The sequence below is a fragment of the Cibotium barometz genome, chromosome 61 (genome assembly GCF_041138505.1).
Source record: "Cibotium barometz isolate CiBa-2024 chromosome 61, ASM4113850v1, whole genome shotgun sequence".
Taxonomy (NCBI): Eukaryota; Viridiplantae; Streptophyta; class Polypodiopsida; order Cyatheales; family Cibotiaceae; genus Cibotium; species Cibotium barometz.
Window position 1 is genome coordinate 11,465,085 of NC_141106.1, and position 21,517 is coordinate 11,486,601.

A 21,517-nucleotide genomic window follows, 5' to 3' on the forward strand; every position below is an offset into this window, starting at 1 on the left:
CGGCAACATACATTGAAAATTCTTTGTATAGAATGTTTTATTAGTATAGCGTGCTTTCCTACAAACGTATAGTTGCAAAGAGCTTGGCTCCATCATATGGCATTCATTCATTTGTAAGTTGAAACCATTCATGATTCCTACCGGCTGTTTAAAGGCCTTCCAACATCAAGCAGCAAAGTGACCTGGTTGATTGCACTTGTAACACATAGGGTGAGGTTTTTGGTAGTATTAGTGTTGTGACTAATAGGCTTGGATTGAATTACATTTCCTTGATCATTTATAGCCTTTACATTTTGAATAGGAGTAGTGCATGCATTATTAGGTGCTAACTAAAGATTTTTATTTTAATTAAAATCATTAAAAGACTTGATCTAATAGGAGCACTATAGTGACAAGGAAAAGATTTTCGATTGTTGTTAAAACCCAAAGCTTGTTGATTATTTGAAAAAGAGGCATTGAAGTGTCAAGTATGCTTAGTTAGACCTCTTTTTATGTTCTGCATCATGTGCTAAAGCAATAACATCATCCAGTGAAGTAAGCTTGAACATGTTTACCTCCGCATATGAATAGTTTCTTCAAGACCGAATTCATGGTGACATTCGATAGTATCTTCAGGAACAGCTTCAAGCATACAAATTTGAAGTAAAGTTTACCAAAACCTATTGGTGTACTGAATCGTCTCGTAATCAAACATAGACAAAGTGTCCTACGCACGACGAGATTTAAGGACAAAATGTGGTGATAAAAAGCTAGCCTTCACCTTGTGTTGGAATCAGGGATTTAATATTCACGTGATCACAAGATTTTTTGTGATAATAACACATGTGAACAAGTTATTCACATGTTCTCATGTTACCGTTCACAAAATAACAGGTCACTTGCCATTTGGGAACCCCTTAAAAGCTTGGCTACTAGAGAGACGGATGACTCTCTCACTTGTAGCATGAGTAGTATGATCCGTGTGTAGCTCAATCCAATGGGATTTGCATCCCTTTCGGAGCTAGGGATTCAACCCGTACTACCGGTGTACAAAAGCTTATCCACGAATGGAGAAAATGCTATGAACACCACTACCTTGACATAGACTTTACACCACACACAAGCTCAATCTTGCCATTGCTCATTCACTCATCATCCCACTCATTCATGCATCCAATACAAGAAGAAAGCTAAGCTAATGCATATACAAGCTCAAAGCATACTTCATTCTCAAGCACTTACTTCCCTAGCATGCACACAAACCTTGAAGCTTAATGGAACTTGAAATAAACATGCATTCTCATTCACTACTCAAGTAATGCCTTGCCCATGGATAAGCTACAAGCTATGGAGAAGCTTAAGCTTGAATCCACTACCACATAAAGCCTAATAGAGAATCCACTAGCATCAACAAAGAAGCATGTATACTAGAGAAATAGAGATGAGAAGAGAGAAAAAACCTCATATCATTGCATTGAATTAGAAGAGCATTGCTCATACAATAATGTAGATGGGTAGAGAGAAGAGCTTGCACCTCTATGAACAAGAGGGAGAGCTAGTCTCAAGAGAGCTCAAACATGAGTGTAGCCCAAAAGTCCATAAGCTCTCAAAAGAGCCACTTTTTATACTAAAACTCCTAAAACTCCCAAAACTTCCCATGTGGGATTATTCTCAAGCCCACTCCCACATTCACCTACAACTTGGAACTTTTTACAAGAGCCCTAAATAAGAATGTCAAGTCTCTTGTTTTCCTGCTTGCATCTTTGTGTTGCATCCTTGCATTGATCACCACTCGTCAGGCAACATTCCCCCTTCCTATTTTGTGCATGTCCTCGAGCGCGTAGATGCCAAGGAAGAGTAGCATCTCCAGTGTGTACCTACAAGAAAAACGATAGGTGGTTTGTGTGTTCTTTTTTTTTTTTTGGAAAGCAAAAGTACTGACAAACAATAACGAAACAAGTAATTTTATTGAATAAGACATGGCAATAAACATCCAATTAGCTAGAGGAAGGAAACATTGAAGCAGTGTAGAGATTGAATAGGTTTGTTCAAGCCTTAATAATTACTACCTACAGCTAACTAAAGTAAAGAATGTTTTATGCCAAATGTAGTGTTCTTTTCCTAGAAGGCAAAAGACAACAGTTAATCGAGAGGGACTATCAAGTAGTATACCTAGCCTATGCTAAGTCAAAGATGTCAGTTCAACACTAATAAATCTAACATAATTATGTATTGGCAGACTCTTGATATTGCTTAGTGTTAAGGTTTATTATTTTAAGCACAACGGCGACCATCCTGGATTAGACAAGCATTTCTCTTGGTGCCTTTCTGTCCTTTTTTTTCTTTCTTTCTTTCTTTCTTTTTGGACAGGGCTTTCTTCAAGAGTATGTTTGCGTACCCGCGGTATGGCTATTCCTTGCTACACAAGGCATTGGTGTGGGAAAGGTATAGACCTCCCTCGCCTACCATGAATAACAAGGCAATAGGCCACAAACATATACACTTTTCTTTTATTTTTGTCATGCCAATTTTTGTTATGGAAGGTTTATTAGATTGTCCCTAAGCAATGTCCTAGTAAGGCAAGATATCCACTGACGGTCCTATGATTAATTTAGTCTCTTTGTCCCAGGTCTGGAACTCTACCTTTAGCACAAAACACTAATTACTTTGTATTGCTAAATAGGTAAAAACAATTACGGTCAAACTTACACTATCAAGTCTAAAGCTACTAAAATGCTATCCCTACTCTAAACCAAAGGAGATGCATATTGCCATGCTTCGTAGTAAAGTGAAATTTGTAAACAATCAAGCAACAAGAAAAATACAGAAAACACTAGAGATTAGCATGAGTTCACCTATTTTTGTTAAAGCGCTGGTTGGTGAAGAATTGTTTGCACTTGATTGTATGACTGTCAGTTGCGGTACTGAAGCGGAAGATGTAGTTTGGTGCTTGTATCTGTTTTATTTCGATAAAACAAACTAAACAGAAAGAAAATTAAAAAGTCAAAAAATAAAAAACATTGGTGCTAAACACCGAATTTGGCCGAGGGGAAAAACCCAATGGGAAAAAGTGCCCTGGCTTCTAGTTCTTATTAAGAGAGTACAAGTGCTAGTCTTGCACTGGGGGTGGATGTATGTCTGCATTCTTAGGTGGGTGGACATCAATAGCTTCAAGATGTAAAGATATCCCAGAACGTAATCCTACCCATGGAGAAGATGGCAAGGGAAGAAGTGCATCTTCACTAACATATGGTATGGACACAGTAGGAAGGTTAAAGAGGCACCTATGGTTTTGAAACCGTTCTAAAGACTCACTCACATTGAGCCAAAACTGACATGTAGATTCATGGGGAATAAGAACCTGCAAAATGGGAGGGGTTAGCAAACGAAGGGTGTCCTCGTGCCATGTTTGAGCTCTTTCCTCTTCCGGGAGTCTCTGTTGGTTGGGTCCACGTTGCGGCATCATAATTGCCCAGAGATTATGTCGTTGAAGTGTGACCCCCATGATCTACTACATCATACCAGTGCCATAGTGACGAAAGTATGTGCGACACTGCCAACATATATGGGAAGCATTCCCCAATACCATACGAGCACAGTCGCGGCAGTGTGGAAACGAATGATGTTGCTGGTAGTATAACTCCACAAATTGTCTTCCACAGCAATCCTCAGCCATTGGGGCATAAAAATATCGGGAGTGCGTCTGAAAAGGTGCAATGCTGTAGCCCCCTTGATGGTCAGGGTGAGTGCTATCTAGGTCCAAAGATGGATTGCATGTGTCCAGCCAAGACTCCATTTGGTTATTCTACACAACACATAAGGAAGTGTTCAGATTTTTTTATTTAATGCAAGTTGAACGAAGAATGCTAGTATGTACAGGCATGACGGAAATAGAGCTAATAGAATGAGTAGCTTTTGTAGCATGATAGCTCTTTCAAAAGTGAGTTTGCTTTTGGATGTAACATTAAGCAAATTGTTTTTGGGGTGTTGACGTATGGCACAGGTTCCTTTTTGTTGGACTCTATTTGGTACCCCTTTCAGAGTACTTGCAAGAGATTGAAGTTTAGTCGGAGGTGAGATTTTAGCGATAGGCATAGGAAATGCATTGGGACAAATAGGAGGAGGTGTGAATGTAGATGTTTGAACGCTTCTGAGCTTTGGCAACCATATGGCAGCTGTGTTCTTGCCATCCCATTGGGCTTTCAAAATTTTCTTGGGTCTCCAGAGTGCCCAACTCTAACACCTATGCCTGTAGACTTATGGTGGCTGGTAATGTAATTTGATTAGGGAAAGAGTAGAATACCGACGACATTCCAAATAGTTGGAGTTGTAGGAAGAACGCTCTTTCCTTGATAGTCAGGGAGTCTACTTGTGTAGGAGCCTGATTGAAAGTTGTCGGCTTTGTAAGACAAACTTTGACATTGCTTGTGTTTTGAGGAATAGACTCTGAACTTGATTCGGTTGCAATGTCCTCCTTCTGATGTGTTGCCTCTGAGATAGAAGTGGGTAAAGGTACCCACTTGCCTTTTTCTTCTCCCATGTCAGTTTGGAGTATCCCTTCCTATTCAAGACCTTCTGATGATGTATTTGACGCATCAGCTTGTGTTTCCACCTGGACTCTTTCAGGCTTGGTAAGGCGTGGTTTCCAGTATTGATTTGGTTTCTGTAAGTGAGGTGGTATTGACTGCTTTTGTTCTTGAGTAGATTCAGGAACATAATTATGTTTTGCTACAGTAGTCCCTGCATTCTTTTTTGGTAGCCACAAGGTAGTAGCACCCTCGTAGTAGCCTTGTGCTTGCAGAACCTTCTTTGGGATCCACCGTTGTTGAGTGGTCTTGTTGGAGGTGGAACTGTTGGTTTTGGTGAACCTCCTCTTTAGCTTTGTATTCCTTGGATGTTCCTTGGCAGCATTGGGTCTTGCCTTGTGAGCTGCTTTAGGTAACCAGATTTGAATTCTAAGTGCTTCCCCCCCTTCCATAGCCTTGTGCATATAAGAGAGATGTTGGCACATGCCATCCTTGAGTATTGTCATTGTTCATTATTCACCCAAATCATTGGATCTTTTGAGGATGTCTCTATCACAGTAGGGATGGTTTCCACCTTTTGAAAAGATGGGAGTGCTGAAGCACTTGATCCTGTAAGGTGAGTAGAATTTACCAACAAGGTGTATTGTCATGAGTTCCAGTCTATACCTGGTGGTTCTAATCCATGATCTGCCTAGAACAACATCCACCACTGCTTGGCTCTTGTTAGCAACATAAAAAGTCACGTGCATGGATTGATCCTGAATGGACATATTAATACAGCACTTGCCTAGAGCTGGGGTTTCATCACCAGAGAAACTCTGGAAGTTCAATGATGCATTGGTGAGCAAAGGTTGGCCTAATGATGTCCACGCTTCATATAAGACAAAACATTGCAGTCGGCTCCCGAATCTATAAGTGCAGACGCTGCAAAGATTTCTCTTTGAGTAGGGATCCTTACTTCAATATGAAAGGGATCTACAAAGTCTTCATCATCATTCAAGTGGATGGCCATGATAGCTGCCTTGCGGTGCTCTCGTGCTAGTGCTACTCTCGCCTTAGCTTCTTCTTTTACTTGACTTTGTAACAAAGCTTAAGCTTTTTTACGTGTCTGACTAGCATGTATGCGTATCAGCATATCTTCTGTTAGAGGTTCTTCATAGCGCTTCAAGCGGCTTCCATTGATGAAGTTAGTCATTGGCTCTCCATCTAAGGTTTCCAACCTTACTGCACCACTCGCACTAAGCTCGTTGATCACAAATGGACCAAGTCCTCGCATTTTTAGCTTGCATTTTTGTTTCTTCAATGTGTAAAGCAACACTAGATCACCTCTCCTGAAGCGACCTTTCTTCACATGCGTATCATGCCAATGCTTTTGGCGTCGTTTTTCAGCATACATGCCAATGACTGCCAATAGCCTGTCTTCATCTAGCCTCTCCAATTCATCGATCCGTGTAGAGAATTCATGATCCGTCCACTCAAGTTGTTTTGCAACTTGAAGTGTAGGTACAATAAATTCTATCGGAAGGATAGCGTCCAATCCAAAAACTAGATTGAAAGGTGTCGTGCCTATGGATGTTTTGTAAGCAATTCGGTAAGCCCATAGAACTGAGTGAAGTTTCTATTCCCAATTTGTTCTATGTCCCTCAACAATCTTTGTAAGCGCAGTGCAAAGAGTCTTGTTTGTGCTCTCAGCTTGACCATTTGCTTGCGGGTGATAAGGCGCTGACCTCTTATGGATGACCATAAAGTATTCCAAAAGAAAGGTAATGACTTCATTGATAAAATACACACCTTGGTCACTCACAATCTCAATAGGTAAACCATAGCGTGTAAACACATGTTCGTATAAAAACTTTACAGTGGTCCTAGCATCGTTTTCTACTGTGGCTTTTGCTTCTACCCACTTCGTAAGATAATATGTGGGGCTACAATGATATACTTAGCATGTGTATGGCGTGCTGGTGGTTTAATCGGTCCCATAAAATCAATTCCCCATTTTGCAAAAGCTCTAACCCCCATAATTGGTCTCAATGGCATGTCCTCATACTTGGTAGGAGGTTTGGCTTTTTGACATTAATCACATTGTTTGACATACTCTGTTGCATCATGAAAAAGTGTAGGCCACCATAGTCCTGACCATAGTATAAGTTTGGTAGTTGTTTCTCCACAGAAATGTCCACCCCCATGTGCATGAGTCAATACGCTAAGGTAGTCACTCTCACAAACACAAGTCTGTAGGTTTCCATCTTTTCTCCTTTTGTACAGCTGGCCTTCAACAATCTGAAAACTCACTGCTTCTACCTCTATGGCTCTCTTTCTATGCCTAGGCATCGTATCGTCCGTATGACCCTGCGTCAAATACTTCACAATGTAGAAACTCCAATTGGGTGTTGTTGAAATATAAAATAGAGTCACATGAGGAATGGGTTTCCTTTGTTGACAAATTTTACAATTCCGTACGTATTCTTCTGTATCAGCATGAAGTATTGGCCACCAATATCCTTCCCACAAAACTATTTTAACCGTATCCTTTCTAGAGACATGTCTACCTCCTAAGCTCACGTGGACGTATGAGATAATCTCATCATATTGATCCGGGTCAGGGCATAGACGGAGTATTCCATCTTTTCCTAATTTATACAATCGTCCAGAAAGAAGCTTATAAGGAGCACAATTCTCTAAGGTCATTATCTTTTCATTGGTGAGACTAATGGGGTTAACAAATACTGTCATTAAAACTTGAATGATGGGTTCTGCCCATCTTGGTGCTGTCTCAACCAAGAATAGAGTAGCATCAGGAATATCATCATCTATACTAATCGGTGCTTCTCCTGAAGTTATTCTGGAAAGATGATCAGCCCGCTGATGCATTTTTTCCTTCTTTACCGCCGCTACTTCAAATTAAAATTCAAGTAGAATAACAGCGTACAATCCTTCCGGTTGCACATGGCTTGTTCACAAGGTAAAGCAAAGCTTGATGATCTATGAAGAATGTAAATTTGTTGGCCAAAAGGTAATGCCAAAACTTCTTCACAGCATAAATCATAGCTAAGCCTTCTCTTTCCGTGGTGGTGTAATTCTTTTCAGCACTATTCAACTGGCGGCTAGCATATGAGACTGGAAAGTCCATTTTGTTCTCGCCGCCTGGTTGAGCTAAAATACAGCCAATTGCAAAATCCAAAGCATCTATATGTACGTGGAATAAATTATCCCAATCCGGCGACCTGAGAATAGGTGCCGTCACTAATGCTTTCTTCAGCTTTTCAAAGGCTTCTTCACAATCCTCTGTCCATTCAAATACAACAAAGGAGTGCGTACAATGGCCGTGCTATTTCAGCATACATGTAGATAAATCTACGATAGTAGCCGCAATGACCCATGAAAACTTATACCCCTTTTGCATTGTAAGGTCTAGGTATCTCAACAATAACAGTTATCTTTTCCGCATCCGTGGATATACCATTCCTAGACACAATGTGGCCTAGAATCTTCCCTTGCCTAACCATAAACTTGCATTTATTAGGATTAAGGCATATGCGATACACTCTGCATTTCTCAAAGATTTTTTTGAGATGCTCTATGTGTTCTTCTCTGTTTATGGAATGCACACACAAGTCATCCATGAATATTTCAAGGAATAATCGCAGGTATTCTTTGAATGCATGGCTCATCAACCTCTGAAAGGTGGCTGGAGCGTTAGTCAAACCAAAAGGCATGACTCTATATGCAAACACTCCCCATTCTGTAGCAAATACGGTTTTGTGTTGATCCTTGGGATCAATAGATACCTGGTTGTAGCCCGAAAATCCATCAAGAAAACTGTATGCCTTCTTACCAGCTACCCTCTCCAATACATGATCAGTGAGTGGAAGCGGATAGTGGTCCCGGATAGTAGCAGCATTTACTTTCTTTAGATTGACACACACTCGTAGTTTTCCATTCTTCTTAGGTACTACCACAATCGGTGAAACCCATTCTGTATGTTCAATCTCATAAATAAATTCAGCCACCGCTAACAGCTTGTCAATATCTTCTTTGATCTTTTTGGCAAAATTATCGTTATACGTATAAGGACGCTGCTTGGACGGCTTGGCATCCTCTCGCATGGGAATTGTATGCTGGCAGATCTTTGGATCTACCCCCTTAAGGTCTTTGTAACTCCAAGCAAATATATCTCGATACTCTCTCAGAGTAGAGATTAACAATTCTTCCTTCGCTTGGGTTAAGTCTGTGGCAATCCACACGTTACGTGGCTCTTCGCTTGGTTCTGCCAGGTCTATTTTCTTGTCATCCTCAGGGCCATCATAGGAAACTCTTGGTTCCTCAGGTTTCTGTCGAATAGGTTGTTGCAAGACTATTTTCCGATCTTGTATAGTAAATTTCTTGAAGTTTGAGGGGATATTTGTGGTATCCTCTTCTTACTTTGAGTCATCACTCATGGAAGACCATGCTGCTTTTAGCATTCTCTTCCTTTCTCTTGAACTAGAGCTTTACGCTCCACTCTCGTCATTGTGCTTTGTTCAGTCTTAACTGAATGCTCTGAAGCCTTAGATTTTAGCTTAGGTTTCCTTTTCCTCTTCTTCTTTGGGTTGTCACTCTCCTTCTCGTTTAGCTTTTGCACTAATTGAAAGCCGTATCTCCATTTCATCTCATCTTTGATGCAATCATCAGCTCCCAAGTAGTACAAGTACTCGTTCTTACCTACAAAGGTTGGAGGTGGAATAAAGTCTTCTTTATCCACATCTTCTCTTTCTTTTTGTTGTTGTTGTCTCTTTTCCTTGACTTTCTGTTTGCGAAACTTTCGGTGACTCTTGCAAAACTTACGTTTCGGTTTGTCACTAGGAATACTCAGCAAGACCTCTCTGCCCTTTAACAACAATCTTATCTTCTCTAACTCTGATTCAGGTACTATGGCATCGTTATCAGAATCCTTCCCATTAGAGGATTCTAAGCATCTATCCTCATCTCCTTCGTCAGCTGAGCTGTACTCAAGAGGGGATACTTCCTCTACAGATACCTCCTAGTAATAATGATTTGTTTGCTTCATACCTAGGGGCTTCTTGAGGTTCCTCTGCATAGATCGGTCTTAGCATTCTTATGGGAATAATGTCATAAGGCTTCTAGATCACAGAATTGTGTTTGCCTTGGCAATGCACAAGTGTCTATGGTAGCTAAAACATGGTTCCATTCTAAGGGATCTATCAAGTTCTCACGAAAAGGTATAGGGATATACGCCTCATCCGTCACACTTCTGTCTATGGTAACATTTCCAAGTTGAAAGTCTCGACAAGATGCTCCACAGATCCATAGATCAGCTCTTCCTTCAGACATAGTTGCTCCCGATGCTTCTGAAGAAGCGGAATCAAACTCATCCACAGGAGAGTGCGTCACATCTCGATAAGCGTGGTTTTTCAGATTCACCCTCGTGGTTACATTCTCATGTCTGAGGTACAAGTAATTGTAACCCCAGTCTTGAATCATTTTGAATTGGCACATGAATGGCCTTCCTAGGATCACTTCGTAATTTGTGTTCTTGCCAAAGTCTACAATAGCAAAGGTATGTCCGTACTCAATGCCACATGACTTGACTATAACGTTCTCAAGCAATCCTATGGGACTCTCTAGATTTTCGCCTGCCAATTGCAAACTCATCCTTGTACTTCTAATTGCATGTTTTCCCCACATTTTCCATACAGTTTTTGTTGCTATACTCACCCCCGCTCCGCTATCTAGAATAGCTATAGATTCAATCTTGTTGATCTCCACAGGAAGCGTAGTATTTCCTTCATCGTCCTCACAATGCTTGCCAACTTTGTTCACAGGAACAGAATTGTTTGCTTAAGCGTTAGCTCAGAAGCCTTTGTCTTCAACAACTCCTTAACCTGTATGTTCTGGTTCCACAATCCTTGCTCAGTTAATTGTGTAGCCACTTCTCCCCACAATCTTGGCCTAAGCTTTAAGAACTCTACGAGTGGAATGGTGCACGTAACTGGTGCCGACATTACAGCTTACAAATCCCTATGTCTCGTTCTTGATGAGGTTGTCGTGATGATACTCGCATGATTTGGCTATGTGCTTTGTACAGTCCTAAATATGACGGCAGTGTCTTGCATGTGAGCTTGTTGCTCCGAACTGAGACGATAGTCTGAGCATCATCTGGTAGAGATAAAGCATCGAATTCTTGAACCCTTTGATTCGAGAATTCTAGTATAGAGAACGGTGGTGACTTGTCAGAAGATGCTAGATCCTCAACTTGTTTTTGCACTGCTTCCCACATCTCCCTTGCTACATCTTCCTCTATTTCAGGAATTTCATCTCCAAAATCCGCGGTAGTCAATGGTTTTGACTGGTCTGCATTGGTATGAGGTAAATCATCTCCTTCAGGCATTTCTGGAAAATGTAGAGATACAACTTCATTTCCCTTTTCCATGCTTGGCATGGCTTCTGGTATCGTCTCTAAGTTAGGCTTCAGAGAAGCAGGTCCTCTTGCGTACATAGGTGGTGGGCCGTCTATTAGAGTCTGAGTATCCCTAATCAACTACTTATGGATAGCCAAGTTGATTGTCTCTTCACGAGGATTGGGATATTCTTGCAGCTTCTTAGGCAGCTCGATCAGAGCTATTATCCTACTATTATACACTTGAAGCGTTGCATCTAAAGGCTCATACACCTTGTCCACAAGGACTGATCCTCCTGAGCTTTCCTCAGACTCGGATGCTTTTCCCTTTTGCTCACTTTGAGTGTTCTCTCCGATTTGTTTCGTTTTCAACATTCCTTCTAGCTCTTTTGGGATAGAATTTCCTCCATCAGAGCTCTTCTGCTCCTTCGACTTCTTACTCCCCTTGCTGTGTGGTTTACGTCGAGTTGATTTCTTTCCCTCTTTTCCATCTTTGGATAGAACCTTAATCTCAGAGGGTTTCTCAACAACCTCTTTGACATTCTTTTGCGCTTGGGCTCTAGTCGCTACTCTTAGCGACACTAGTTCGTTAGCCTCCTCAGATGTCGTGGGTGATGGAATCACTTCAACATAGTTGAGAGGCGCTTTAGCTTTTTGTGCTACCGGATCTACAGGCTTCAACAAGCAATCCTTTGGTAGATGGTCAATGCTACATCCTTGGCAAAACCTCTCTATAGGTGGAAATGTAGATGTTGTGCCTATGTTAGCTAAGAGGAGTCGTTTCTTGTTTGGACATTCTCTCGCCCAATGTGGTTCACCACATTCGTAGCATGGTCCTGTTTGTTGCGTGGGGTATAGTCTCCTTGTAGGATATGGTCCTAGATAACCTTGAGTCTTGGTTGGCTGAGATCCTATAAGCATCAGAGCTTGGGTCTCCATTAAAGTCATGAACTAGGCTTGGTCCGGTTGGGTTCTCAAAGTAGGGTTCGACAAGAGGATGCTCCACTTCGATGTAGCATGGTTGAGAGCTAACCATATCCATACCTAATTCAGGATTCTCATATTCCACATATCTAAAGGAAGCTGTGCCAGGTGGAGGAGGTTGAGCTCCTAGCACCGGCCGTGCTTGCTCTTGAGCAACTAAGGTTCTCTCATGGTTCACAACTTGCTGTCTAGGTGCAGAGTTGTTTGCTTATTCCCCTTGAGTGGTTACCCTAGATGGTGCACTAGTGTTACGTCCCCCTAGTGTTGTTCCCGCGACGAGCGTAGGTTCATATGCTATTTGCAGTGTCAGTTTTTGAATTTTTTTTATTTTTATTTTTTTACAAATATATATATATATATATGTATGTGTTTTTTTATTTTTTTATAAACCCTACCTAACCACTAAATGCAACTAACATGAATATGTGTGTAAATATCTATTTTATTTTATTTTTTTTAAATAATTACACAAAAATATGAATTATGCTAAAAAAAATACTACTTATGCAAATTACACTAATCATGCAAAAAATTATAGAAATTTTAAAAAAAATGCAAAATATACAGAAAATGTGGACTCAAGATAAAACACAATTTACAGAATTTTTTTTTTCTTTTCTCTTTTTTTAAAGAATTATTTTTATTTATTTTATTATTTTTTTTCTTTTTATTTTTATTATTTTTTTTTAAAAAAATGCAAAGAACATGAAAATTAACAAAAAAATAAAAAATAAATAAAAAAATGCTAACCTTATCCAGCCTTATCCTCGCGAATTCTTCTTCTTCGCCTTCGCTGACCTTATCCTCACCTTCTCTGCGCCTCAGCTGTGCAGACAGCAGCCTCACTTTCGGCCCTTCTTCTCCTCGTCGACTGCTGCTGCGGGTGGGTCTGCTCTACGGCTGCCTTCACCACAACCCCCTTGCTCTCTACGTTGGTGGCCACTGCAGCCTTCGCAGCCACAACCTTCTCTTTGCCTGCTCTCGCCTACTTAGCTGCTGTGCAGCCGCCTTAGGTGCAGCCACGGCCTTAGGTGCAGCCTTCGCTTCCTTCGCAGCCACCACAGCCACCGGTTGGCTTTTTTTTTTCACTGCCTCGCCTTCTTCACTACCGTCACCTTCCAGCAGCCTCGCTGCCTCCTGGCCCTTTCACTTCTTTGCTTTCGGCCTTCAGCGGCCTAACCACCTGACGCCGACTCCGAGCGTCTCAAGTCCGACGCGTGGATTCATGACCGCTTTGCCACCCTGCCGCACGCCTTGACGGCTGAGCTTACCAAGGCTGGCTACGAGCTGCTTACCGCGCTCCTCCACTCCAACGGCATGCCGGACCGCATGGAGCCCGTCGGCCACTGCAGCCTTCGCCTTCACTTCTTTGCTTTCACCTTCTCGTCTGTTGCGGATGGCCCTTCGCCTTCGCCTGCAGCTCCTTCACATCCTTCACGTCCCTTCGCCTCCTCTTCTTCAGGTGAGGCAGACCTTCGCCTCCTCACTCACCTTCGCCAGCTTCAATGCATGGTTTCACCGTCACAATGTATGGTTTCTTTGTGTGTTTTTAAAAAATATATATAACAAAAATAAAAAATAAAATTTGCGACCTTATCCGGCCCCTCCTTTGTCTTCGTAATCTACTTTTTTTCTCTTCTAATCACTAGCTCCGAGATTCCACACTCGTGCCAACCCTAAACCTAAAAACAAACAGAAATAGTGGTAGTAATGCAAGCTTCTCAACCGGTTTTGAGTCTTCTCCCCGGCAGCGGTGCCAATGGAGAGACGAACGGATGACTCTCTCACTTGTAGCATGAGTAGTATGATCCGTGTGTAGCTCAATCCAATGGGATTCCTTTCGGAGCTAGGGATTCAACCCGTACCGGTGCACAAAAGTTTATCCACGAATGGAGAAAATGCTATAAACACCACTACCTTGACATAGACTTTACACACACAAGCTCAATCTTGCCATTGCTCATTCACTCATCATCCCACTCATTCATGCATCTAATACAAGAAGAAAGCTAAGCTAATGTATACACAAGCTCAAAGCATACTTCATTCTCAAGCACTTACTTCCCTAGCATGCACACAAACCTTGAAGCTTAATGGAACTTGAAATAAACATGCATTCTCATTCACTACTCAAGCAATGCCTTGCCCATGGATAAGCTACAAGCTATGGAGAAGCTTAAGCTTGAATCCACTACCACACAAAGCCTAATAGAGAATCCACTAGCATCAACAAAGAAGCATGCATACTAGAGAAATAGAGATGAGAAGAGAGAAAAAACCTCACATCATTGCATTGAATTAGAAGAGCATTGCTCATACAATAATGTAGATGGGGAGAGAGAAGAGCTTGCACCTCTATGAACAAGAGGGAGAGCTAGTCTCAAGAGAGCTAAAACATGAGTGTAGCCCAAAAGTCCATAAGCTCTTAAAAGAGCCACTTTTTATACTAAAACTCCTAAAACTCCTAAAACTCCCAAAACTTCCCATGTGGGATTATTCTCAAGCCCACTCCCACACTCACCTATAACTTGGAACTTTTTACAAGAGCCCTAAATAAGAATGTCAAGTCTCTTGTTTTCCTACTTGCATCTTTGTGTTGCATCCTTGCATTGATCACCACTCATCATGCATTAGCTACACATGGGAATAAGCTATTCACATGTTCTCATGTTACCATCTTCACATAATAGCAGGTCAGTGGCCACCTAAGAAGATTTTTTATGCCGGACAAAGATAAATTTTTTAGGCCCTTGTGAAAGCTTTGTGAATATAACATGTGATCACAAGATTTTTTGTGTTATTAACATATGTTATTAACATGTTCACATGTTCTTGTTTACGTTAGTGAAATCCCTGGTTGGAATTCCTCCCAAGCAAAATGCTTGTTAAGTCTATTGCGGAGAACATTCCACCACAGTGATGCATGATTAACCATAAGGTTGGTAACACATTTAATATTATCTCATTCTGAAAAAAGTCTCTTCATCAGAAAAGTAATCATTCAATTGACCATGAAAGCACAAGACAAGTATCTGTTTTGCACCAAATTTGATAAAAGAAAAAGTACTACATCTAATTTTACTATCCTTTTTTCTACTTAAGTATTGAAGGTGGCCTTGATGATCTTGGTGATGCATTCATCTTCAAAATCAAGATCATGAGTCAAAACTTCATTTACCAACAACAAGACGTTGCTCGAGAGAACGAGGCATTTTTGTTGCTCATATTAAAGCAATTATTCAACGAGTTGAATTTGGTCTTCAAAGGGTGGTGGTGGAAGTAGAGAATTGAAGAATCCACATCTCGAACATTAGGCAACTTCATTGTTGGTGTCATCATTGGCGACGGGGTCTGAATCCATTGATTTGGATTGAAGAAACTTGGTCCATAATCAAGAGCACGAGTCAAAATTTCATTTACCAACAAGACGCTCGACAATGAGGCATTTTTGTTTCTCATCTTAAAGTAACTATTTGAGGAGTTGAATTTGGTCTTCAAAGGGTGGTTGTGGAAGTAGACAATTGAAGAATCCACTATCTCGAAAATTAGGTAGCTTCATTGTTGGTGTCGTCATTGGGCGGTAGGGTCTAACACTACAAGGGATCGGGCTCATACCCGCGCTCTTAGCCACTAAAAATGACTTGTGAAAAAAAGTAGCGGGCCCGTGTATCAGCGCGTGTATCATCGCGGCCAGAGACATGCGTGTAAAACCGCGTGTACAGTACCTCTCAGACGCGCGTATACACGGGTGTGTAGCCGCGTTTTTTACACAGACGCGTTGATACACACGTCTATACACGCTTTTTATTATATTAGACGCACTTATACACGGGTGTATAGCCGCATCCTGTTCAGTTCCAATGTCCCAGACGCGTTTATACTTGCGTCTATACACGCGTTTCTTTAATTTAGATGCGCTTATACACGCGTTATTGCCAGTTTATACGCATTAATACACGCGTAATTTCCAAAGTATCCGCGCAGATACACGCAAGTTTTAGCAGTTCTGACGCGTTTATACACGCGAACAGAGAGCAAAAAAAAAAATCCAGAGAGTGCTATTTGGTGCCTGAATTCTGTTCCAGCATTTCAGCACCCAATAGCACTCTCTGGTTTAGGGTTTTTGGTGCATTAGACCATCCCATTAGACCATCCACGAAGAACATATGCACGAGGGAGATTAAGACAAGAACGACATGAATGCATACATTGTCATTACACGATTCAAGACAGACATGAATGTAATACTATCGATCAATCAATTCAATATTACTATCAAAATTTCATACATGTATACAAGGGAGTCCATATCTCGAAGTAGCCCATGGCTTGAGTTTACAAAAAAATATATACAATCACATCCTCAATATGGAATGTGATACTACAAGTCTGAGTACTACTCAGACCCAGATGATGACTCGGTGCTCCCCCCATGCTCAGATGAGCTCGCATCGGTCGGAATGTCCGAGGAGTAGTGCTCACGTCCACCCTCTGCAGCGGCGGCCGGTGGATCATCAGCAGCTTGTGCCTGTTCAAGTAATATATAGTATATAAGTATATATATATGCAATTCAATAAACCAAAACCATTTGTTACGAATTTTCAAGTACCTGTCGACCGTATGGTCTCATGGCCATCTCAAACTGCGCGTCCGTAATACGTCCCTCGGCTTTGAAGATGGCCCACGTGTCACGTCTGCTATGCCGGCGAGCATACGCAGTATCGTGGGTTGTGGGCTTCCTCCCCGTAACCCGTCTCGCTGTATCATAATCAACACAATTTGTAAGATTAAAACAATCATAGAATCAATGAATTAAGTAAACAATCAAATAAAGTGGCAGGATACTTACGAACTCTGCCTCCCATGACTCGACGCCGCCAGATCCGAAATGCGAAGATCCAATGGTCTCCATCTGGATCCGTCGTGCCTCCACATGCTGCTTGCTCTTCACGCCACCCTCTGCTCGTTTCTTTGCCTCCTTCCACTCGCGTTTGTGCGCAGTGGCAGGTTTCTCGGCAGGATAGCCACCCGCAGCTACATTTAGCCGGTCATCGTACGCGAGTTTTTTAAGGTGAGATCTTTTATTACTTAAGATCTTCCTTATTCGCGTCCTTCCCCATACATCCGAGAATGTAGCATGTGGGGGATTGGGGTACCGACTATGTACAGCCTCTATCACCTCCCCAACTAATCGGCTATTTTGATCTTTAAATTTAATAAAACAATTTCTATATGAGTTTGATACTACCCCACGCATGTACTCCATTACCTCCCTCCCCCTCGCATCCATCACTATCCCGCCCCTATCCGTCACATCATAGCAGACTACTCTCTCTATCTCTCTCATCTCCTCCTCTTCCGAACTGTCTCCTCTAACTCTTCTCTCTCTATCTCCTCTCTCACCACGTGCCCTACTACCTCCCCCACTTCCCCCACCTCCCCCACCAAAGCACCCGCCGCATCCTCCACTCCCACTCTTCCTACTGCTGCGGGTGGAGTCACGACTGGGGGATACGTGACGGTGGCTGTGAGCCCTGACGTGACGGTGGCTCTGAGGGAGCACGTGATGGTGGCTGTGAGGGTGTACGTGAGTGTGTCTGGGACGAGGTATGTCTCCTCGGTGGACGTGGAAGAGGAGAAGCTGCATGCCGTCTCGTCGGACTCGGAGGAATAGACGGCACTGGAGTGCCCTGGATACTCGCGGTAGGGGTATAGACACCAGGCAGGGAAGGAGGGGGATGGGCATACATATACTCTGTAAGCTCAACCGGACCAGGTTGGCACCCAAAGTGATTCATCATCTCCATCAACCAATTGCTGTACGCAAATGGATCGGATGAAGAACCTGGAATATCCATAAAGAACCTGCAACAAACATCTTCATGTACATCATGGGCTGTCTCTTGACTCACGCAAATTAAATCATTCAAGTCAGTTGCTTGCAAATCATGAAATCTGAAACGCCGCAGTTTTTTGTCTGCAGAAACGCGTGTATACACCCGTCAAAAAACGCGTGTATACACCCGTCAAAAAATGCGTGTATATGCGCGTGAACATACTCTGCAGACAGGTTACACGCGCTTCTACACGCATTCGTACACGCGACCTGCGAAAAAACTTTCTCGAAAAGACCGACCCCCCGACAAAGATAGAATGTCCTTATAAAAGGACCAGCCATTGTCGCCCCTGTCAGGATGCAGTAACCCAATCGTGTGCAAAAAGACAAACCCAAAGAGCAAAGAGCAAAGTAAACAAATCTGACAAAAGAGACAAGGCACAGGACAAAGTGACTCACCTCTGAAAAAGTGAGTCTTCTCTGCTCCTTCTCTGCTCCCTCCTTCTCCCGTGTGTGTGCTCCTTTCTCTGCTCCCTCCTTGCTGTTGGAAGAGGCGAAAACAGGCAAAAACGCATGCACTGTTGATTTCTTAGTTCAAAATCTATATTTGGGGAAGGCGGGCTGTTTTTAGTTTAAACATACCGCCGCGTTTATAAACGCAGGTATGTTCGCGTGTATGTCATTTTAGCTGCGTTTATACACGCGTTTTGCAAAAATTAGCCGCGTGAATACACGCGATTTTTAGGAAGTAGCCGCGTTAATACACGCAATTTTTAGGAGATAGCCGCGTAAATACACGCGATTTTGTGCTTTCATTAAAAACATATAATGATTTTGTGTTTTCTGATTTGTACACAGGATGTCATCAACCTCTTCAAGCAGTTAAATTAATAGAGTTGTAACATATAATTTGATAAATTGAAGCAGGATGCAGTACCACACCCTAACATGGTACCCTACGCACGACGAGAGCACGTAAAGCGTCGACGAGATGATGCTGGAGCTTCGGGATCTATTGTCAGAGATGAGTGGGAAAGGGACGACAATAGCCCTGCACCCCACGAAGTTGTGGAAGAGGAGGTGCTTGATGATATGGTGCGGAATCTTTTTAAGGATGATCCCAAAGGTATGGACGACGATGATATGGAACAAGAGCATCTTTATAAGGCTTCATCGACACCGGTGTTTGAAGGGTGCACATTCTCAGTTTTACGTGCTTCACTTGAACTACTTAATATACAAACAGTTTATGGATGGAGCAATGCAAGTCTTGACGCATTGTTGAAGTAAGCATTGTAACTTACAAATTTGAATTAGTGGTTTAAGGTTTAGGATTTAAGACTAATTATAATTGATGATATTGGATGCAGGCTATTATCAAACATGCTTCCAAAGGAAAATAGACTACCCACCTCAAGAGACATAGCGAGGTGCTATGTGACATCTCTTGGAGGACTGGATTATGATAAAATACATGCATGCGTCAATGATTGCATTCTCTTTCGTGGGACGCATAAGGAGGCTCTACATTGTCCCACTTGTGGTGAAGCAAGGTACAGAACAGATATGAAGAGTTTTGATGTACCTCGTAAAGTCTTGCGACACTTTCCTATAATTCCTCGCATCAAACACATGTTCAAGTGCAAATCCATAGCAGAGCTCATGTCATGGCATTCCTCACATCGATCGGATGATGGCATGTGGAGAATTCCCGCAGACACTCCTGCTTGGAAGCATATTGAAGATGAGTGGCCCAGCTTTAAAACAGAGCCCAGAAACTTGAGACTTGGCCTGGGTATGGATGGAGTGAATCCATTTGGTTTCAAAAGCACCGCATACAGCGTGTGGCCAGTTGTGTTGGTGAATTACAACCTTCCACCATCAATGGTGATCAAGAAGGGACATCTTATGTTATCCCTTCTAATTCCAGGGAAACATAAAGTCAAGCATATGGATGTTTATCTTGAACCACTGATTGATGAGTTGGAGGAACTATGGAGAGGTGTTGCGGTGGTGGACATTAGTAGGCCTCCCTCCTCTCAACACTTCGACTTAAAAGCAGTGTTGATGTGGACAATGCATGACTTTCCAGGATACAGCGATTGTTCTGGTAAGAATTCTAATTACCTCCCTACTCTATTACTATTGGCTATATATATTAATTAGACGGTTTGACTTTATTATTCTAACTTTTATTTATATTTTAACAGGTTTGAAAACATCGGGTAAACATGCATGTCCTGTTTGTGGCCCTTCGTTAGTACATGAGTATGCTGATGGTTTGTGTAAGACTATATTCGATAATCATCATCGATTTCTCCCCTCAGATCATCCTAAATATGTTGCTAGTAAGAGTAACATTCCTCCACAAACACTTCGTGCAAAAGATTGGAAGCGTATTTGGGAGTCTACAACTATTCTTCCTCCAGATGGCATGAACAGGTATAGTGATGTTTTTTCAATCTTGTTTTGTGTAGTCTCTAATTGGATTAAAGGTCACATAGAGCAATCCCTTGTGCAGGTACTCCATTTTTTTCCGGCTGCCATATTGGACCCATCTTAAGATCAACCATCTTCTTGATCCCATGCACATCTTCAAGAATGTGGGATCTGGTATTTGGGAACATATTACTGGTAAACGAGACAATGTTAGCGTACGTGAGGACTTGCGGGTCGCAGGACGTATGCGTCAAGCTTGGCCACAAGAGGTGGGTGGGCACGTTCGTCTTCCGCCTGCACCATGGATTATATCAAAGAAAGAGGAGAAGCAGGTAAAGCAGGCCATCACCACTTTGCGTACTCCCACTGGATGCATGAGATCATTGAAGGGAGCCTTTACAACCACTAAGAAAAGAGGCGTTGAGCAACTATATGGGTTGAAGTCCCACGATTGGCACAAGATGCTTCAAGTAAGTGTTTTCCAAGTCTTGTACGTACGTTGAAATTAAATTTTGTAATGCCATAAACCATAAATGTGCTCTTATGTGCGCAGTTCATACTACCTACTAGCATCGACCATTGTGCGAATAAGAGTTTGAAAAAATGTATTTATAAGATGGGCGAGCTTGTGAGGTATGTAAAACCCATGCTCAGATCACCCTTCATTATACCTTGCAAAATGAACGTGCATGAGGTATAACGTACTATTTATTTATTTTTCAGATATGTTAGTTCCAAAGCAACTGATCCAGCCACGTTGGATGATGCGCGTGTTATGGCAGTGGAGGTGGTTTGTTTGGTAGAGGAGACTTTTCCGCGAACCATTCTCACAAGTCAACTACATCTCATTGTGCATTTAGTGGACGAAATTGCTTTATGTGGTACTGTGCATGCACGTTGGATGTTCTTCCTAGAGCGCTTCATGAAGACCTTAAAAGACTTTGTGAGGCAAAGTGCAAGGCCTGAAGGAAGCATGGCCGAGGGTTGGTTGATACAAGAGTCTCTTGTATATATTTCAGAATTTCTTGGTCAGGTGGACAGCTCTTTGCCACGACTATGGAGCAATGAAGAGGACTTGAGGATGACCTCTATTGTGCCTCAAGGAAAAGGACAGAGTAAAGTAATTGACAGAACATTGATTGATGATCTCAATTTCACTTGTATCCTTAATAGTGATGTGATGAGCAGATGGGTTACAAGATATGAGGATGCAAAGACAAAAAGGCAAGCAGAAAGAGCTCTCTTTCGGAGGCAACATGGCTCTCGGAAGGCGTACCCTAAGCATCTAGCAACACTTCCGAATGATATCCATGTTGATTGGTTGCATGAGGAAATGGAGAGAGCAGAGAGCGACG